The sequence below is a fragment of the Meles meles genome, chromosome 18, assembly GCF_922984935.1.
Source record: "Meles meles chromosome 18, mMelMel3.1 paternal haplotype, whole genome shotgun sequence".
Taxonomy (NCBI): domain Eukaryota; kingdom Metazoa; phylum Chordata; class Mammalia; order Carnivora; family Mustelidae; genus Meles; species Meles meles.
In genome coordinates this window covers 5,560,640-5,583,190 of record NC_060083.1, presented here as the reverse complement: position 1 = coordinate 5,583,190, position 22,551 = coordinate 5,560,640, and the positions used below count along the sequence as shown (strand labels likewise).

The window sequence follows — 22,551 nt, the reverse complement described above, 5'->3', positions numbered from 1 at the left end:
GCTGAAACAACAGACTTGTATTTCTCAGAGTTCTGGAAGCTGGAAGTCCAAGATCAAGGTGTGAGCCAATTCTGTGCCCTCGTGAGGACCCTCCTTGTGGTCTTCAATAGCCATCTTCTCACCGTGTCTTTACATGGTGGAAAAAAAACAAACTCTGTTATTTCTTCCTCTTCTTATAAAAACAATGATCCTGTCACAGGGGCCCCATCCTTACCACATTCCAAATGTACTTAGCTCCTGAGAGTCTAACCTTCAAATACCATCACACTGGGGATTCAGCTTTTAACTTACGAATGTGGGGTTGGGATGGGGACACAAACCTTCTTTCCTTAACATCATTTTAATCCAACAGCACAGAATTCTTTCTTTTCTCCCATTTTTACTTCCCTTCCCTCACCCGAGAACGCTGGATTCTGAGCTACATAGACTTATTTTTTTCTATTCTATGGTACACTTGAAATAGCTTCAGAATAACTACCCCAGTACCATAGCCAGATTGCAGACTAGGTAACATTCAGTTTCCTTTATCATTTTTATCCTTAAAACATGCCCCTCTTAAAGGTACGGAGTTCTAAATACACTGGGTTCAAAAGTTACTGAAATTCCTTCTTTTTTTCCTTTCTCTGTATTTACATGATAGCAGATTGGGATAAAGTTATCTCATTGGTCTTTCCAAACTTTTCACTTGTAACTGTATCACCCATTGAAAAGAAATAAAAAATTTGAAAGGAAATTGTCCATTTTTGCTTCTACACAATGCCCTCATGTGTAGGCATAGCCCATAGGATTCCATCTGATCCCAAGAAACACCCAGTTAGGGGTACCTTGACTTCCTACTTTCCTAGCTGGTGAGTCACTCAAGCGCAGAAGCCACGTTTTCTGAGCCATTTGAATCACTTCCCCAGGATGTTTCCATGAGCCATGAGAGTGCATACTTGAGCAGTGTCTAGATGTACTTGTTAAGTTTCTTAGGAATTTTTTTTAATGATTCAATGCATTCTCTCTCCGAGCTGCATATTGTCACTTTCAACATTCAGCAGATGTATTTGGCTCATGTGTGGTTTTTGCTTCTCACGGACGGGGAATTTTTCATGCTCTTCTCCGTTCTGCCCGGTACTGGAGGCATTTTCAGTGAAATGCTCTCTGTGGATTTAGTTGTCACTGCTGCGACTTCTTCCTTGGTAACAGGATTTTAGTCTACGTTGTGTGGATTATAAGTGCCCTGTGCTGTTGCTGCTCTAATGAGAAGCTGATCGTTTTTTGTGTGTGTGTGTCTGTGGGTGCACGTACACCTGCTTATGTTTTATTACAAGGGCGATTGCTTACTCTTTGTCATTCTGGAGTCCAGGAATCCAAGTTATTTGACAAATTGCAGAGAAGTAGAGCTCAGAAACCCTCCTGGGGGGGTAGAAGATACTTGCTAGTTGCCTAGGTGGGAGCGCGGGGTAAGACTGTGATGTAAACAGAGAGAACCTCGTATCAAGCCTCCGGTTATCTCCAACCCATTCTTGGTTTTGTTTCTTTACTAATTCACACTTGCCTTCACTCATTTGTTCAGTGAATATTTATAATCTACTCTGTACTCTGTGCAAGGTCCTCTTTCGCCTGATCTTAACCAAGCCACTTAACCTTCTAAGCAAGACATGTATTTATTTTTAAAAATAGATTTTTCTTTTTAAGAACAGAATTAGTTTCACAGAAGAATGGAGTGGAAGGTACAGAGATTTTCCATGGACTCTTGCCCCCCCACATGCACGGCCTCCCACATTACTGACTTGTCCACCAGAGGGATCTGTTACAATTGATGAACCCACATTGGTACATCGTTATCATCCAAAGCCCATAGTTTACTTTAAGGTTTACTCTTAGTGGTGTATATCTATGGGTTTGGAAAAAATGTATCATGGCATGTATCAGTGATTATAATATCATACAGAGTAGATTCACTGCTGTAAACATCCTCTGTGTTCCCCCCTACTCATCCTTCTCTCTCCCTGGCAAGAGCTGGTTGTGTTATTGTCTCCATAATTTTGCCTTTCTGAGAACATCATATAGTTGGAAATCCTACAATGTGAACCTTTTCATACTGGATTCTTTCACTTAGTAGTACGCCTTGAAGCTTCCTCTGTGTCTTTTTATGGCTTGAGAACTCATGTCCTTTTAACACTGAATGCTGAATAATAATTCCATTGTGTGGAAGGTCCATGGTTTATTTATCTATTCACCTACTGAAGGGCATCTTGGTTGCATCCAAAGTTTGGAAATTATGCATAAATCTTTTGTAAACATCCACGTGCAAATTTTGGTGTTGACATGTTTTCAGCTCTTTGGGTAAGCACCAAGGAAAGTGATTGTGGAATTGTCTGATAAGAGTACATTTAATTTTATAAGAAATTCAAAACTGTATTCCATTTTGTGTTCCCACCAGCAGTGAGTGAGAGTTCCTCCACATCATGGCCAGCATTTGGTGTTGTCAGTGTTTTGTTTTTTGTTTTTTTTATTTTTTTATTTCTTTACTTATTTTGAATTTTGACCCTCCTAATAGATGCAGGGGTATCTCACTGTTGTTTTAACTTGCCATTTCCTAATGACGTATGGTGTTCAGCACCTTTTCATATGCTTCTTTTCCATCTGTACAGATCTTCTTTGGTGAGGTATCTATTAAGGTCTTTGGCCCATTTTTTAAAAGATTTATTTGTTTATTAGAGAGAGAGCATGAGTAGGAGGGGCAGATGGAGAAGGAGAGAGAATCTCTACCAGACTCTTCACTGAGCGCGGAGCCCATGGCGGAGCTCGATCTTAAAACCCTGAGATCGTGACCTGAGCTGAAACCAAGAGTCAGGTGCCTAACTTGCTGCGCCACCTAGGCACCCTTGGCCCATTTTAAAAATCATGTTATTTATTTTCTTCTTGTCGTGTTTTAACATTTCTTTGCATATTTTGGATAGCAGTTCTTTTCCAGTTATGTCTTTTGCAAATACTTTTTCCTAGCCTGTGGCTTGTCTTCTCATTCTCTTGACAGCATCTTTGCAGAGCAGAAATCTTTAATTTTAATGAAACCCAGCTTACCAGTTCTTTCTTTCATGGACATATATTCATTTTTACAATGAGGCTAGTATTACCTGATTTGCATATCTTAAAATTTGTGTGTGGTATGAAAGTGTGGGTTTTTTTTTTCTTCTTTGAGACAAGTGATGGTGATGCGTGTTTGTGTCCTCCCAGATTCTAGTATGCTTACATGTCTTATTTTAGTCATGGAACTATGGTGTGTAGTTTTCTGGGTGTAAGATGTTGGAACAACATGAATTTCTCATTTTTTTTTTCTTTCACAGGTACAGGCAGTGTTCCCTAGAGTGGATGCTACATCAGCATGGGGCCCAGAGCAAGAAAGAGCTTGGAACAGAGCCCTGAAATCTGCAGTGGATATTGTGACTTTCGGCCACTGAAAATTTCAGGATTATGTATTACCTTGACATCACCCAATATATCCAGTCTGCCACAAAGGATCAGAGAGTTGTGATAAGGTCGTTAAAGAATGTTGCAGACTGTGAGATGAGGAAGTGATGCTGGGCTCATACTGGCCATAGTCAACAAGGACAGATGATCCACAGCATGTCCCACTCTTGCCACTGGCCGAGGAGCAGAGGGAATAGGATGGGCCTGGGATCATCTGAGGCACTGCCTCTGGACAGTGGTGCCAGTGGTGTGGTCATGGCATTGAACAGATGATGCTTTTCACCACTGGTGCTTTACAACCTAATTCTTTAGGGCATGACGTAGCATGGAATTCTACTGGGGGCAAGAGGAAAGGTTAATGGAAGTTCGGCTTTCTTCCATCTTGAGAGATGCGATGCTTTTCATCCCAAAGAGGCCCTCTCAGGCCTGATTTATAGAAATGAAGAGCCATGGCCTGAAATTGTCTTACTGTGCTTCCGGCCCCGAGGAGCTCACTGTATGGTGAATGCGCTTCCGAGTAAAGAGGATGGGAAGAGAGAATGCATTTATTAAGCTTGTGTTATGTGCCAGGCATCGAACCAGACTTTCTGTCGACACATTAGCTTTGAACCTTAACCCCAGCATTTGGATCCCTAGGAAGATGAGTCTCAAAGCAGTTGAACCCTTGTCGAAGGACTCAGCCAGGAAACGATCCAGCGGGACCCAGAACCATGTCTGAGCTTTTTCCATGATCCCATTCCTCCTCTCCCCAGCCCCCCACCGACCCCCACAGGACTTGTTTTGTTGGGGCTAAAAAGTGAGGAGCCCAAAATGGAGATTTAGGTCATTAGGGAGGCCACTGGAGAAATTAATTCATTAACGTACCACACTCCTGGGCATTGTTTTCATTTGGACCCTCGGGGTTAGAATTTGCCTCTGTGGAACTGAATGCTGAACGTGGAGGACGGCGCTGGATGGGGTCTCCAGTTGTTGCAGAGGAACTACCGGCAAATGGACATGTTGTAAAGAGGATAACGATCTTCCCACCATGTCATGGGGGTTCTGCTGCCACCCGCGAAGCTGTTTCCTGGGACTCCTGTGGACCCCGAGGGCTGACGAGCACCTAGTCAAAGGTAAGACCTGCACTCCTTTTCTCTGGGGGACTCTGTGGGGCAGCGTTATTCAACACAGAAGGGACCAGACTAAACTGTACTTGCTCATAAAGATAATCACACACACTTCTGCTAGACGTCTCGGACCGAAAGCCAGGGAGCATTCTTCAGGGTCAGGTTTGCTCCACCAAGTGTTGCCTGATTTAAAAATAATAATAAAATTGACGGGGAGGGGATGGGCCTGCTGATACTAAGCTCGCCTGTGAGGCTGATGAGGTCCTTGAAACATGGGAACAGCAACAACGTGGCGGGCTCTTATGCCTGGAGCCTCTGAGTGGCTTCTGGCTTTTTGTTAATTATGTAAATGCTCCCCCCTTCAGTTGAGGGCTGAGAGAGAGACACACCAACAACCACAAACAGAAACCTTTTGGAAGAGCCTAAAGAGTTAGCCATGGCACGTCTCCCATTTTCCATCTTTTATTTAACTCCTTTGAACTCCCACTAATTTCCAGGCAACACTTTGGAATTCCATTTTTAGCGCTGCCTTTTGAATTATTATTTTTTTCCTCCAGTGGCATACAAGTCTGCTATGGAGACGGCCTCCCTTTATCATTAAAAATTTTTTTTCTTCATTATTGAATAATGTCTTTTGGCAGAATGATTTAAAATGACAGACCCATTTGAAGAAGGAAATGGAAGTGATGTGTAGCCCCAGCTTTCAGAGACAATCACTCTTAAGGGTTGGGTGTATTTCTAGCCAGGACTTTTTCTTAATGTGCACATTCTTTCTTTTTTTCTTTTTTTTTTTTTTGTAACGTCGCTGAGAGCATGTGGCTCAGAGAGCCCCCTGGGGTGAGTGGGAAGCAGTCTGGAGCACAGCTTTATGTCAGATGGGCCCTCGTTCAAGAACTGGCTATTATTTAATGATATGTGGGGCACAGGACAAATCAGCTATTAGGATCTGTTTCCTCAATAGCATATGGGGGGCTCTGTTGGTATGGACACTTATAGGGTTGCTGATGGGTAACTGATACAATAGACGGAAAGCCTTTGGATAAGTGACTAGCAGTTTCTAAATACTGAATAGATATACCTATTATCATCCTCTCACTTTTTGCCCTTAATGTCATATTATAAACACTCTCCCATATTATTAAATTCTTTTCTACAATCACAATTTTTAGTAGCTACACAGATTTATATAGATAGACTAGAATGGAATGATTACTTTCTTATTGAATATATATTCAATTTTTTTGGAGTTTTGTACAGTATGCTGTAATGGGAATCTTGATAGGCTGTTATATTTTCCAGTAGCAAAGCTGGGGTGCTATGTATTATGTTCTTAGCAGCCTTTCCTGTAAGTGGGGCGACAGTGTGGGAGGCATTTAACCATTTCATGTGTCTTACTACACATCCGGGAGTTGTACCTGTTTGTAGTCTCAGTGTGACTGTGTTTGAGACCTCCTCACCGCCAAATTCAACCTTGAGTCTTATTTTGCAACTTTACTGATTTTTCTTCTTTTGAGATCCAGCCTGTATTTTAAATCATCTTTATATTTTATATGTTTTGAGAGTTCTGGAGGAGGTTTTATTTAAAATGCAGTCACGTTCATTTGGATGGATCTTTCTGCATAACTGTTTTGGTGCACATAACCCAGTCTTTGGTTCTCTGATTATACAGTTTGGGCTGTTTAATTTTCTCTGTCACTCAATCAGTTAGAGTATGTCTTCAAATTTTTTCCTTTTTTTGGAGGATCGGAGGTTTATTTAACACCGGTGAGCTCAGACGGGATTATTCTCCAAAGGTCTGAGCTCTGAGCACAAGCAGGGAGGGGGATTTATACCCTTCTACTTCCACATACTTGGTACTTCTGGCGCCATGGGAAATGGGGTAGGAAAGAAGAACCCAGAAGGGCTTTGAGACAGGGACTGGAATTCCTTTGCTGGTTTGGTCAGCCATCTTAGAATACAGTTTTTCCCTGTCATTCCCCCCCTTTGATGCCCCTTTAAACTTGGACTGGATCAATTTTTTTTTTAAAGAAATTTTTATGGATGATATGATTTCTTCGGCCTTTTGTTGTTTTCACACATAAAAGAAAACTTGACTGATCATAAAACTCGGGGGTTAAAACCACCAAAAACAATCTGTCTCTAAGATGGCGAGTCATCTGGTAGAAGTAGCAAACATATAAATGAACAGTTGGTTTTTCTTCCCAAGAGCTACCAGAATCCATCAGACAGTAGAACGGGGCTCTTCAGTAGGACTTTCTGCTGTGGTGGAAATGCTCTATGTCTGTGTGGTGGGTGGTCACCAGCAACTTAGAGCTACTGAACATTTAAAATGTAGCTAGTGTGGGGGTGTCTGGGTGGCTCAGTGGATTAAGCCGCTGCCTTCGGCTCAGGTCATGATCTCAGGGTCCTGGGATCGAGCCCCGCATCGGGCTCTCTGCTCCGCAGGGAGCCTGCTTCTCTCTCTCTCTCTCTCTCTGCCTACCTCTCTACTTGTGATCTCTCTCTCTGTTAAATGAATAAATAAAATCTTTAAAAAAAAATGTAGCTAGTGTGACTGAGAAACTGAATTTTCTAAAAACCTTAATCAATTTAAATGTAAATACATGTGGCTCGTGCCTTCTCTCTTGGACAGCACAACTCCAGAAATATAAAATGAAACCTGAGAGGCTTACATCAGCATTGCCGCCCTCAGTAGGCCATACTGCATGTCGGGTTCTGTTTCCCTGTCTGTGAAGTGATAGAACTTTCTCGGGACTACCTGCTAATTTAATGTTAAAGCTTAGACCAGCTCAGTGTTGTTTCCTTTATGTGGGGCTGTGATACCCCTGATTCCCATGCCTCGTAAGCTAATACCTTTGGTTTATCTTACCAGCCTACCTAAGATGGCATTCCTAGACGTTCCTTATTCCCATATCCTGCTTCAGTTTTCTTTCCTTATCACTGTCTGAAATCCTGTTAAATACTGATGTCATCGTACATTTATCTGTCCCCCTGCCATGAGGTGGTCAGCGTATGAAGGCAGGGGTTTTGCTTCTTGCCATATTCTTGTCGTCCAGAAAGGATGTGATGCATGGTGGTTACTCATGAGGTCTTTGAGTGAGTGGCGGAGCAAAAAGAAATCTGTTAGTCAAGTTCATTTGGGGGAAGCTTGCAGGCAGATGGAGTGGGAGGCAAATGGAACTGCTTTATCTGACCACACAGGTTTTAGTTTTCAGGTAACAGCTTAGTTTCGATTTGAGATTCGATCTTTTTGAGACACATACTGTCAGGTAGTCATGCTGTCCTACAGAGGCATTTTCTCCCCGTTAAGTGATCAGTCCCAGAGGACAGCTCTACTTTTATTGGGGTTTTTTGGTGGGGGTGGGGGCTGATGTTGTGATTTTTTCCCTACTTTTATTTTTACTGCTTATGTCAGCCTTTAGAGAATGTTAATGTGTCCATCAAAGGGATAGCCTGGCCTGGGAAGAACTTTCATATGTTCCCTGGAATCGTTCTCAGCTCGATTTGAATCTGTGAAATGGGCAAGTACTACCTGCACCACAGTGTCTGTGTGAGGATCAAGGAGATAACTTAGAAGCTTCCGGGAGGATGCCTGTCGGTATGCATTGCCTTCTCCCTGACCCAAAGCTTATACTCAAGTGGAGGAGCAGTGCTCCAAATTCAGATTTTCTGTCTCAGAGCACTTTGCTCTTTCGATCACACCAGGCTCGGTCCCCATCCCAGGTGTGTCCCGCAGCTCAGCCAGTTTGCATGGGCGTGTCTAGGCAAAGCTCTTCCGAACAGGCCCGCTGTGGTCAGCCTGACCAGGCACCTTGCCTCATCTATCTGCACATCTCCTCCGAGAGTCTGTAAATGCCGAGGCGCCCTTACAATGAAACCCTTCACAATGGAGTGCCTGGATTTTATTGAGAAAAGCCAATCCCCTCCCATCTGTCATTTGGCACTTAGCACTGTAGTTATTCTAGATGAGTGAACACTTGTGTTATATTTTCCAATAGCAAAGCTGGGGTCACCAGGGTGCCTGCTGTTTTAGCCAAATCCAGATGGGGTTTTCCTATAAACAAGTGCACACGGAATATTTATGCCGCCCGTGGCACCTGACGCCTTAATACTTAGGACTTCTATGTAGTAGCCACTCTTCCTATAAGTCACTCTAGCACACAAAGTAAATATTTTAATATAGCCATGTCACTGTTTATTATAGAATGGCTTGGGCCCAGATCTTGCCTAATGCTTGGTTAAAAAGTCAGTTTATACCATCCTTTAAAGTGAATCAAAGAATGCATAAACGCCACTCTTTTGTTACTCAGAACTCTGTTTACTTTACTTTTCTGTAAACCTTGTGAAATGCTTGCTTACAAAAAGCTGACAGATGCCAGATTTGCTCATTAACGGGAGGTGTCTTCCAAGTCAGGAAGGTGAGGTGTGAATGTGGGAGGTGGGATCTCTTTGCTTAGGCCATCTCCCAGTGCCCGCTGCCCGGGGAGGCTGGGAGGGGGGTGGCACTGTCATGCCCCGGGGATCTTGACCGCTAGCCACCAACCAGTGAATGGGATTGAGAAACACCAAGTGAACCACAGTGGTTCCTAAATCAAGCCAGTCCTCTGCATTGGAGTAATAAAGTCCACTTGGACAGCCTGAGACTTGGAAAGACTTTCAAAATCAGAGTCTAATTCTCTGCCTTCCGTGATCCTATTAATTGTAGGAAAATCTCGTGATATTTACCAGTTCTTAGCAGCATTCAATTTCTAAGCTTCACCCTGAAGACTGGGACATCTCTTACAGGCATGGGAATTGAAATGTTGATACCTGCTTTCAGGTGCCTGGGACGCTTACTTCTTAACGTTCTTGGTTAACTAAGAAGGTGTGTGATGGGTAATCAGTGCGTGATCTAAAGTTGATTATAATTTTTATATTAAAAGCCAGTGTTTAATGAAATGACATTATGAATCAGATAACAAACAGATACAATTCATAGCAAGGTTTAAAGGAATAGAATCCTTTAAGAATGACTCCATAGTGTGTGGTCAGTCATTTCCTTGAGACAGAGTCTGTCCCAAGCAGTATTTACAAAAGTTCCCATGAAGCTGTTCTGGGCTAAAAGGAGATTAGCTACATGCTGTAGTAATTTCCACTGGATTGTTGATTTTTTTTTCCAGCACAAGATGCCACTTTTGATTTGGTAAACCTCTCCGTGAGTGCTTAAAATACATTCCGTGGAAGTTCTGTTTACGTAGAAATAATATTTATTACTTTTTACCATTTGTGGTAGTCAGAATAATGCTCCTCCCCCCAAGATGTCCAGGTCCTAATATCTAGAATCTGTAAACATGTTATATTGCAGGACCAAGGGGAATTAAGGTTGCCAGTCAGCTGACCTTCAGATAAGGAGATTAACTTACATTTTCTGGGTGAGCCCAGTGAAATCGTGAAAATCCTTTAAAGTAGAAGAGAGAGACAAGTTAGAGGTCAGGGTGATGTGATGTTAGGAGGATTCAGTCGGAGTGTTGTTGGCTTTGAAGGTAGAGGAGGGGGCTACGAACCAAGGAATGTGGGTGACTTTTAGAAGCTGGAAAAGTTAAGAGAGATTCTCCCCTGGAGCTTCCAGAAAGGATTGCACCCTTGCCAACATCTTGATTTTACCTATCTCTATCCCAGAGATCTGTAAGATAGTAACTTTGGGTTAAGTTGCTAAATTTGTAGTAATTTGTTACAACAGTAATAAAATTAAATGTCACTTATGAGAGGGATAGACATGCAAGGAAAAATTTTAGAAAGTAGAAAAATGTTTGCAAAATAAAATAAAAATTGCCATGTTTGGCCAGGCACAAAGAGACCTAGTAATGTACCTCCAGTTCTTTATTACTTTGCACACATTATTTTGAAGATTATAGAATCACATTTTTACCCCATCTGCTTTTATCACCCAGCATTATCTTGTGACCATTTCCCCACACCTTTAGAGGTTACAGAAAACATGTAATTCATTTTATAGATGCCCCACAGTCTATCTAATCCATGTCCAAATTTTGTTCTTGTGTCAAATACATCTGTATGTCTCTGATGATTTTCTTAGTAAAAATCTGTAGAATTAAAATTACTGAGTCAAAAAACGTATAAATATTTTTACTTAGAAAAATACATGTTAGCATATTGTTATCCAGAAAGATTGCATTAGTTTATGTCTCACAGGCAATGTAGACTTATATCTGTTTTTCTTCATCATTGACAAACGGTAGACTATCAGTTTTTAAAATTGCCATATTGAAAAGTGTAAAAGAGTAATTGACTTGAATTTATGTATTTTTTTTTAAATTTATTTATTTTTTCAGCGTAACAGTATTCATTGTTTTTGCACAACACCCAGTGCTCCATGCAAAACGTGCCCTCTCTATTACCCACCACCTGTTCCCCCAAACTCCCACCCCCGACCCTTCAAAACCCTCAGGTTGTCTTTTAGAGTCCATAGCCTCTTATGGTTCGCCTCCCCTTCCAATTTTTTTTTTTTATAAACATTAATGTATTTTTATCCCCAGGGGTACAGGTCTGTGAATCACCAGGTTTACACACTTCACAGCACTCACCTTAGCACATACCCTCCCCAATGTCCATAACCCCCTCCCCCTCTCCCAACCCCACCTCCCCCCCAGCAACCCCCAGTTTGTTTTGTGAGATTAAGAGTCATTTATGGTTTGTCTCCCTCCCCATCCCATCTTGTTTCATTTATTCTTCTCCTATCCCCCTAACCCCCCATGTTGCATCTCCACGTCCTCATATCAGGGAGATCATATGATAGTTGTCTTTCTCCGATTGACTTATTTCACTAAGCATGATACTCTCTAGTTCCATCCACGTCGTCGCAAATGGCAAGATTTCATTTCTTTTGATGGCTGCATAGTATTCCATTGTGTATATATACCACATCTTCTTTATCCATTCATCTGTTGATGGACATCTAGGTTCTTTCCACAGTTTGGCTATTGTAGACATTGCTGCTATAAACATTCGGGTACATGTGCCCCTTCGGATCACTACGTTTGTATCTTTAGGGTAAATACCCAGTAGTGCAATTGCTGGGTTGCTCTATTTTCAACATTTTGAGGAACCTCCATGCTGTTTTCCAGAGTGGTTGCACCAGCTTGCATTCCCACCAACAGTGTAGGAGGGTTCCCCTTTCTCTGCATCCTCGCCAGCATCTGTCATTTCCTGACTTGTTAATTTTAGCCATTCTGACTGGTGTGAGGTGATATCTCATTGTGGTTTTGATTTGTATTTCCCTGATGCCGAGTGACGTGGAGCACTTTTTCATATGTCTGTTGGCCATCTGGATGTCTTCTTTGCAGAAATGTCTGCTCATGTCCTCTGCCCATTTCTTGATTGGATTGTTTGTTCTTTGGGTGTTGAGTTTGCTAAGTTCCTTATAGATTTTGGATACTAGCCCTTTATCTGATATGTCGTTTGCAAATATCTTCTCCCATTCTGTCAGTTGTCTTTTGGTTTTGTTAACTGTTTCCTTTGCTGTGCAAAAGCTTTTGATCTTGATGAAATCCCAATAGTTCATTTTTGCCCTTGCTTCCCTTGCCTTTGCCGTTGTTCCTAGGAAGATGTTGCTACGGCTGAGGTCGAAGAGGTTGCTGCCTGCATTCTCCTCAAGGATTTTGATGGATTCCTTTCTCACATTGAGGTCCTTCATCCATTTGGAGTCTATTTTCGTGTGTGGTGTAAGGAAGTGGTCCAATTTCATTTTTCTGCATGTGGCTGTCCAATTTTCCCAGCACCATTTATTGAAGAGGCTGTCTTTTTTCCATTGGACATTCTTTCCTGCTTTGTCGAAGATGAGTTGACCATAGAGTTGAGGGTCGATTTCTGGGCTCTCTATTCTGTTCCACTGATCTATGTGTCTGTTTTTGTGCCAGTACCATGCTGTCTTGATGATGACAGCTTTGTAATAGAGCTTGAAGTCCGGAATTGTGATGCCACCAACTTTGGCTTTCTTTTTCAATATTCCTTTGGCTATTCGAGGTCTTTTCTGGTTCCATATAAATTTGAGGATTATTTGTTCCATTTCTTTGAAAAAAATGGATGGTATTTTGATAGGGATTGCATTAAATGTGTAGATTGCTTTAGGTAGCATGGACATTTTCACAATATTTATTCTTCCAATCCAGGAGCACGGAACATTTTTCCATTTCTTTGTGTCTTCCTCAATTTCTTTCATGAGTACTTTATAATTTTCTGTGTATAGATTCTTAGCCTCTTTGGTTAGGTTTATTCCTAGGTATCTTACAGTTTTGGGTGCAATTGTAAATGGGATTGACTCCTTAATTTCTCTTTCTTCTGTCTTGTTGTTGGTGTACAGAAAGGCAACTGATTTCTGTGCATTGATTTTATATCCTGACACTTTACTGAATTCCTGTACAAGTTCTAGCAGTTTTGGAGTGCAGTCTTTTGGGTTTTCCACATATAGTATCATATCATCTGCGAAGAGTGATAGTTTGACTTCTTCTTTGCCGATTTGGATGCCTTTAATTTCTTTTTGTTGTCTGATTGCTGAGGCTAGGACTTCTAGTACTATGTTGAATAGCAGTGGTGATAATGGACATCCCTGCCCTGTTCCTGACCTTAGCGGAAAAGCTTTCAGTTTCTCTCCATTGAGAATGATATTTGCGGTGGGTTTTTCATAGATGGCTTTGATAATATTGAGGTATGTGCCCTCTATCCCTACACTTTGAAGAGTTTTGATCAGGAAGGGATGCTGTACTTTGTCAAATGCTTTTTCAGCATCTATTGAGAGTATCATATGGTTCTTGTTCTTTCTTTTATTAATGTGTTCTATCACGTTGATTGATTTGCGGATGTTGAACCAACCCTGCAGCCCTGGAATAAATCCCACTTGATCGTGGTGAATAATCCTTTTAATGTACTGTTGAATCCTATTGGCTAGTATTTTGGCGAGAATTTTTGCGTCTGTGTTCATCAAGGATATTGGTCTGTAGTTCTCTTTTTTGGTGGGATCCTTGTCTGGTTTGGGAATCAAGGTGATGCTGGCCTCATAAAATGAGTTTGGAAGTTTTCCTTCCGTTTCTATTTTTTGGAACAGTTTCAGGAGAATAGGAATTAGTTCTTCTTTAAATGTTTGGTAGAATTCCCCTGGGAAGCCGTCTGGCCCAGGGCTTTTGTTTGTTTGGAGATTTTTGATGACTGTTTCAATCTCCTTACTGGTTATGGGCCTGTTCAGGTTTTCTATTTCTTCCTGGTTCAGTTGTGGTAGTTTATATGTCTCTAGGAATGCATCCATTTCTTCCAGATTGTCCAATTTGTTGGCGTAGAGTTGCTCATAGTATGTTCTTATAATTGTCTGTATTTCTTTGGTGTTAGTTGTGATCTCTCCTCTTTCATTCATGATTTTATTTATTTGGGTCCTTTCTCTTTTCTTTTTGATGAATCTGGCCAGGGGTTTATCAATCTTACTGATTCTTTCAAAGAACCAGCTCCTAGTTTCATTGATTTTTTTCTATTGTTTTTTTGGTTTCTATTTCATTGATTTCTGCTCTGATCTTTATGATTTCTCTTCTCCTGCTGGGTTTAGGGTTTCTTTCTTGTTCTTTCTCCAGCTCCTTTACGTGTAGGGTTAGGTTGTGTACTTGAGACCTTTCTTGTTTCTTGAGAAAGGCTTGTACCGCTATATATTTTCCTCTCAGGACTGCCTTTGCTGTGTCCCATAGATTTTGAACCGTTGTTTTTTCATTATCATTTGTTTCCATGAATTTTTTCAATTCTTCTTTAATTTCCTGGTTGACCCATTCATTCTTTAGAAGGATGCTGTTTAGTCTCCATGCATTTGGGTTCTTTCCAGCTTTCCTCTTGTGATTGAGTTCTAGCTTCAGAGCATTATGGTCTGAAAATATGCAGGGAATGATCCTAATCTTTTGATACCGGTTGAGACCTGATTTGTGACCCAGGATGTGATCTATTCTGGAGAAGGTTCTATGTGCACTAGAGAAGAATGTGTATTCTGTTGCTTTGGGATGCAATGTTCTGAATATATCTGTGATGTCCATCTGGTCCAGTGTGTCATTTAAGGCCTTTATTTCCTTGTTGATCTTTTGCTTGGATGATCTGTCCATTTCAGTGAGGGGAGTGTTAAAGTCCCCTACTATTATTGTATTATTATTGATGTGTTTCTTTGATTTTGTTATTAATTGGTTTATATAGTTGGCTGCTCCTACGTTAGGGGCATAGATATTTAAAATTGTTAGATCTTCTTGTTGGACAGACCCTTTGAGTAGGATATAGTGTCCTTCCTCATCTCTTATTATAGTCTTCGGTTTAAAATCTAATTGATCTGATGTAAGGATTGCCACCCCAGCTTTCTTCTGATGCCCATTAGCATGGTAAATTGTTTTCCACCCCTTCTCGTTAAATCTGGAGGTGTCTTCGCGTCTAAAATGAGTTTCTTGTAGGCAACATACTGATGGGTTTTGTTTTTTTATCCATTCTGATACCCTGTGTCTTTTGATTGGGGCATTTAGCCCATTAACATTCAGGGTAACTATTGAGAGATATGAATTTAGTGCCATTATTAGCCTGTAAGATGACTGTTACTGTATATTGTCTCTGTATCTTTCTGATCTACTACTTTTAGGCTCTCTCTGCTTAGAGGACCCCTTTCAATATTTCCTGTAGAGCTGGTTTGGTGTTTGCAAATTCTTTCAGTTTTCGTTTGTCCTGGAAGCTTTTTATCTCTCCTTCTATTTTCAATGATAGCCTCGCTGGACAGAGTATTCTTGGCTGCATGTTTTTCTCGTTTAGTGCTCTGAATATATCATGCCAGCTCTTCCTGGCCTGCCGGGTCTCTGTGGATAAGTCTGCCACCAATCTAATATTTTTACCATTGTATGTTATAGACTTCTTTTCCCGGGCTGCTTTCAGGATTTTCTCTTTGTCACTAAGACTTGTAAATTTTACTATTAGGTGACGGGGTGTGGACCTATTCTTGTTGACTTTGAGGGGGGTTCTCTGCATCTCCTGGATTTTGATGCTTGTTCCCTTTGCCATATTAGGGAAATTCTCTCCAATAATTCTCTCCAATATACCTTCTGCTCCCCTCTCTGTTTCTTCTTCTTCTGGAATCCCAATTATTCTAATGTTGTTTCGTCTTATGGTGTCACTTATCTCTCGAATTCTCCCCTCGTGGTCCAGTAGCTGTTTGTCCCTCTTTTGCTCAGCTTCTTTATTCTCTGTCATTTGGTCTTCTATATCACTAATTCTTTCTTCTGCCTCATTGATACTAGCAGTGAGAGCCTCCATTTTTGATTGCACCTCATTAATAGCTTTTTTGATTTCTACTTGGTTAGATTTTAGTTCTTAATTTCTCCAGAAAGGGCTTTAATATCTCCAGAGAGGTTTTCTCTAATATCTTCCATGCCTTTTTCGAGCCCGGCTAGAACGTTCAGAATCATCATTCTGAACTCTTGATCTGACATATTACCAATGTCAGTGTTGATTGGGTCCCTAGCCTTCGGTACTGTCTCTTGTTCTTTTGTTTGTGGTGATTTTTTCTGCCTTGTCATTTTGTCCAGATAAGAGGATATGAAGGATCAAATAAAATACTAAAAGGGTGGCAAAGGCCCCAGAAAAATGCACTGTAACCAAATGAGAAGAGACCCCAAATTGTGTGTGGGGGGGAAGGGGATAAAAAGAGGTTCAGGAAAAAAAAAAGAAAAAAAATTAAAAAAAAAAAACAAATAAAGAAAAAAATACAAAAAAGAAAGAAAAAATATATATATTTAGATAAACTAGTCAAAAAACGTTAAAAAAGAAAAGGGTAAAAGTTTTAAAAAATTTAGCAGAAGAAGAAAAAAGAAAAAAAGAAAAAAAATTGAAAAAAGAAAAAAGAAATTGAATTAGCCGCAAGACTAAAGAATCATGGGGAGAAAGCCAGGAGTTCCGTGCTTTGCTTTCTCCTCCTCTGGAATTGCGCTGCTGTCTTAGGAATTGAACCTGCTTTCCTTGATAGATGAACTTCGTCCTGGCTGGATATTTTGTTGATCTTCTGGGGGAGGGGCCTGTTGTAGTGACTCTCAAGTGTCTTTGCCGGAGGCGGGATTGCACCGCCCTTACCGGGGCCGGACTAAGTAATCGGCTCGGGTTCGCTTTTGGGAGCTTCTGTTCCCTGAACGCTTTCCATAGAGTTCCGGAGGACGGGAATGAAAATGGCGGCCTCCTAATCTCCTGCCCGGAGGAGCCGAGAGCCTAGGGCCCCACTCCTCAGTGCGCCCCCAGAGGACAGCACCCAGTCACTCCCGTATCCCCAGTCTCTAGCCACGCTCTGAGCTCACCCAGCCCGCGACCAGTTCAAGGTAACCCCGAGCTGAGAGTTCAGTCCTCGGCTGTCTCTGTAGCCGGCTTCTCTGTTCTAATACCTGAGAGCTCTGCGACACTCTGACACCCCCGATCCTTCTGTGACCCTGCGGGACCTGGGGCCACGCTGACCCCGCGTGGGCTTCACCCTGGTTTAGCCTCTGGAGCAATGTCCCTCAGTGGAACAGACTTTTAAAAGTCCTGATTTTGTGCTCCGTTCCTCCGCCGCTTGCCGGGAGCCGGCCCCTCCCCCCGTGGTCTATCTTCCCGTCGTTTTAGATTCACTTCTCCGCCAGTCCTACCTTTCAGAAAGTGGTTGATTTTCTGTTTCTAGAATTGCTGTTCTTCTTCTCTTCGATCTCCCGTTGGATTTGTAGGTGTTTGCAATGTTTCGATAAGCTATCGAGCTGATCTCCTGCTACCTGATGTAGTCTCAGCCTGCTACTTCTCCGCCATCTTGACTCCTCTCTTATGTATTTTTTTTAACTTAGGCTCCATGCCCAGTGTGGAGCCCAATGTTAGGCTTGAACTCTTGACCCTGAGATCAAGACCTGAGCTGAGATTAAGAGTGGAACAGATGCTTAACTGACTGAACCATCCAGATGCCCCTGATCTGTATTTTTTTGATGACGGATGAAGTTGACCTTTTTTCTAGAAATAATAATTTGCTATATGTTTTTCTTATTTTAAGAACTGCCTTTTTGGGGCGCCTGGGTGGCTCAGTGGGTTAAAGCCTCTGCTTTCGGCTCAGGTCATGGTCCCAGGGTCCTGGGATCAAGTCCCACATCAGGCTCTCTGCTCAGGAAGGAGCCTGCTTCCCTCTCTCTCTGCCTCTCTGTCTACTTGTGATCTCTGTCTGTCAAATAAATGTAAAAAAAAAAGAAAAGGAACTGCCTGTTTATATCTTTTTGTTTTGAGGTGTTGTATTTTCATATTGATTTGTAAGAACTATTTATATATTGAAGATAATGACCCATTGCTGGTACTGTATAGTGCCAGTAATTTTTTTCTGGCAGTTATTTGCTTTTTATTTACTTATGTTACTTGATCATATATTTTTGATCTTTCTGTATGTGCACACACACCTAAATATATATACACATTATATATACACACACTTTCATAAAAATATTGCTGGAAATCCCACACCATAATCCTAGAGGAAACCACTATTACATGTTTTGGTATCTCTCAGTAGACTTTTCCCCACAAAATGATGTATGTATATATTTATGTAAAAAGGGATCACATTATATATACTTCTTAGTGATCTGTTTTTAACACTTGACACCAGATTAGTTTTTGTGTAAATATATCTTGATCGTTACTCTGACAGTAGTATTGTATTCTAGCTTATGAATGTACCTCAACATTTTAACAAACCCTCCATGAATCAACGTATAATCAGCCTTTGATTTTTTTCAATATTATCAACAACAAAGCTCTCTGAATACTTAGGTGGTCAAAGAAAAAGATATCAGGTCCTGGGAGCTAATGTTAGGTGCTAGGCACTACTTTATATATTTATTAACCCATTTAATTCTCTACACAGCCCACTCTGTTATTTTTTTGGGGGAGTACACTTACCTTCCTCCTCAAATGAGTCAGTAAGCATAGACAGCTAAAGTAACTTGTCTAAGATTTAACTGAGTGGTAAGTGAAGGTACCACAATCTCTCTTCTCCTACTTACTCAGGAGGAGCATGCAGGTCAGAGGTCTGTGCTCTAAGCCATGAAACCAAACTACCCAGTAAGAAGTGCCCTGGGACAGTGGACTTTGGAGAGCCAGCAAGAACAACAGTGTCTGATGTCAGTATTAGGTTATTTCCTGTTCTATGCTTGAATCACCTTCCAGTAGCCTCAAACATTCCATGAAAGTAATTCACAAAACAGTTTTGTATGAGTTGTGCCCTGGGGAAAAAGGAGAGAGCATTTTCCCACCTAGGGAAGAAGGAAGACAGAAGTCATTGCTACAAAGTGGGAAGGTAGCTGGGGGCCAGATGGGGATATCCAGAGGTGACCCAGAAAGAAGCTCGTGCATCTTTCTACTACTCTAGGACACCTACTCTAGGACATCCTGAGATTTCAAATCAGAGTGACAATACCATGCTGTCTTGATGACCACAGCTTTGTCATCTAGCTTGAAGTCAGGCATTGTGAAGCCCCCAGCTTTGGTTTTCTTTTTCAACTGTCCCCTGGCGATTCGGAATCTTTTCTGGTTCCATACAAATTTGAGAATTGTTTGTTCCAGCTCTGTGAAAAATGTCAGTGGTATTTTGATAGGGGTTGCCTTGGAAGCGTAGATGGCGGTGGGCAGCATAGACATTTTCACAATGTTTATTCTTCTAGTCCATGAGCACGGAATGTTTTTCCATCACTTTGTGTCTTCCTCAATTTCCTTCATGAGTGTTCTGTAGTTTCTAGAGTATAGATCTTTTACTTCTCTGGTTAGGTTTATTCCTACCTATCTTACGGTTTTTGGTGCTATCGTATGGTTTCTGGTTTATTCCTCGCTATCTTACGGTTTTTGGTGCTATGTATCGATTCCTTAATTTCTTTTTCTTCAGTCACTATGTTGGTATATAGAAATGCAACTGATTTTTGTGCATTGGTTTTGTATCCTGCCACAGTAATAGAGAATATAGGAAGACTTGAAGGTATCAAGAGAGAATCATTGCAATGGGACATGTAGATTTTTTTACTCCTGGTGATGTTTGGAGCTTATTTAAATAAAAAAGACCTACCACCTTGACTTCCTTGGGAAGTGCTGGCTTCCTTGGGACCCATAGGCATTGGATCATAATTAGTCATCTTAGATGCTGATCAGCCAGCATAGTTCCTCAGCTAAAAAGAGGAGGACACTAGTCGAAGGAATAGGTTTTAATTCTCCTTGATTTTGTCCAGTTTTTCTCTCCGCTTTATATCAGTCCCTCTTTACCTTATGCATATCATTTTTCATCTCTTTTTTATTTGTTATATTTTCATTTCAACCTACAGTCTTAAGCCCTAAGGCCCTTGCTTGCACCAGCCCTTTCATCTCTCCTACTTCCTCTGCTGTAGGATGGTGATAGTATGGCCTCAGAGATTTCAAGATCTGGCCAGGGGGAGTTCATTTGGTTTGAATTTGATGGCTTATATTTATCTGTGTTTTGGAATTCCTTCTATGAGTTGAGTTGTTGCTAGCTCTTCGGGTGTAGGACGAGCTTCTAAGGAAACTCCTGCCCTCTGTCCCAAGCCACCCTCGATGGAGACAGCGGGGTTCAAGGTCAGAGGTTATCTTCTATCATGACATGAATGCGTCCCGTCACCTACACCCTGAAGACTTAAATGTAGGGAACCAAAATTTGTCTGTGGAAAGTTCTTCTAAATCTTACAATGTGAAAAAAAATACATACATTAAAAAAATACATCTATCTATCTATCGATAGACAACTGTCCATAGATAGATAGATAGCCCAAATATACAGTCGTCCCAACAATTTCTGTGGTATTATCAATGTTCCTGGAAATCTAAAACGTTCAGTTGTCATTATTTAAAAAGGTGATCAAAGGGTAGACAGGCAAGAAGTGAGGGAAAATACTACATAATCATGTTAGGAAGTGGACCATTAAACACACTTATGCACAATTTTGGATTTTATGATGTTTGCTGTATTTCTCAGTTTTTCTCAGTGTTTTTTTTTTTTTTAAATTTAGAGGTGGTTGTGATTTATTTTCTCATTCTAAATAAAATCTCTTTTGTATTGCATTCTTTTATCTAAAGAGAATCCTAAAAGTATATGACTTCCAACCCTAAGACAATCCAGATCTGCCCCTGGCCAGCTGGCCCCCCATCTAGCTGGTTGAGCTGTTCCATCTCTGAGTCAGGGGCCACGGTTGGTGGGATCTCCAAAAACCTGTTACCCTTTTCTGAGGCAGGCTCAGTTTCATAAAGCAAAGCTAAGCTGTGTCATAATAAAGTGAGACCTGCATAGCTTTTTTCTCAGCCTCGCTCCGTCTTATAATAAACCCTGTTCTCCCATATCATGGCATTACATTCTCTATACATTTAATTCATCAACATTATTGTGCAGTTTTTTCCTTGAGTCTTGTTGCAACTTTAGCAAGACGTTGAGAAATGCCATGCAGGAGGGGGTGTTATGTAGATATCCTTTGAAAACAGAACCTTCGTGAACTTTTAAGTCTTAGTTGGAACATGCCTAGATGTCCTCTAAAACTGTGTCCTGTGTCTGGTGCTAGTTGTTTCACGAGAAGGCATTTATTCTGATTACCCAGATTAGTCGTCTTCCTTGGATTCTGGTACCCTTTTCATGTATCTGGTGGCTTCCTTTCTTGTCAAACTGTTAAAAGGATGGGAGCCGGGAGGGAACATGAGCTTATCCCACATTGGACTTTAAAATGGAATCTTTCAGAGGCTGATGGGAATTCTGGTTAAATAGTTCTGGTCTGGACAGAAGAAGAAAGGAAAGGTTTAGGTTTATGACATTTGGGGGTTTAGGTGTCTGATAGTTTGTTTTTTTTTTAAGATTTTATTTATTTGTATGACAGACAGAGATCACAGGTAGACAGAGAGACAGGCAGAGACAGAGAGAGGAAGGGAAGCAGGGTCCCTGCTGAGCAGAGAGCCCGATGCAGGGCTCGATCCCAGGACCCTGGGATCATGACCTGAGCGGAAAGCAGAGGCTTTAACCCACTGAGCCACCCAGGCGCCCCCTGATGGTTTTTTTTTCCCCAAAGATTTTATTTACTTATTTGAGATAGAATGAGAGAGAGAGCGAGAGCGTGCACGAGCACAAGCACAGAGAATAGCAGGCAGAGGGAGAAGCAGGAAGCAGATCCTTGCCAAGTAGGGGCCCGATGGTGGGGCTCAGTCCCAGGACTCCAGGATCATGACCTAAGCTTAACCAGCTGAACCACTCAGGCACCCTAGGTGTCTGACAGCTTTGACCTTACAAATAAATGCAGAGATCCAGAGCCCGGGTGGGGGGTGGGGGGGGGAGAAGGTTTCCAAAGTTGAAGGACACATCTCAGGAAACTTCATCTCTTACCCCCAAATTTCTTCGTTGTGTTTGCTGTGTAGGTTAGCAGTTACCTGGAACGGAGACCCTGATCTTTGCAAGCCATGGTCTCTCTCGCCGAGAGCCTGACAGTACACTGATCCTTTTGGGGGGGGCTGTGTGTGTGTGTGTGTGTGTGTGTGTGTGTGTCTGGCATGTCAGCCAGAGTTAAGAATAAGGAGAGATAAACAGCATTATGAGCTTCCCATTCAGGGTCACCTCCACTGCCAAGGAATCGGCGATATATCCCAGATGTGCCCCTTGGCTGTCCCGCGGGTTACCCTTTGCCTTCAGCACACTCCCTCTGCGTTACGTAACTTCCAGTAGTTCTGCTATGGCCTGGCCTTGTACTTCATAAATGTGGTGGGAGTATACATGTCAAATCGGCTTTTGTTTCAATACATATTCATCAACCTTCTTATAGCCGCTCCTCAAAGTTCCCAGTGCCTCTGGAAATTTCCTCTGTTTCCAGCACTTGTTCACCAAGTCGTCATTCATTCATTTGCTCGACAAGCTTTTATTGAGCACCTACTGTGTGTCAGCCTCTGTTTCAGTTGCTCAGGATGCAGA

The 22,551-nt window shown here is 41.6% G+C and overlaps 1 pseudogene; it reads right to left on the bottom strand.

Annotated features, from left to right (window-relative positions):
* LOC123929352 overlaps positions 1–22,551 on the bottom strand; it is a 97,082-nt pseudogene that overhangs the window by 38,204 nt on the left and 36,327 nt on the right.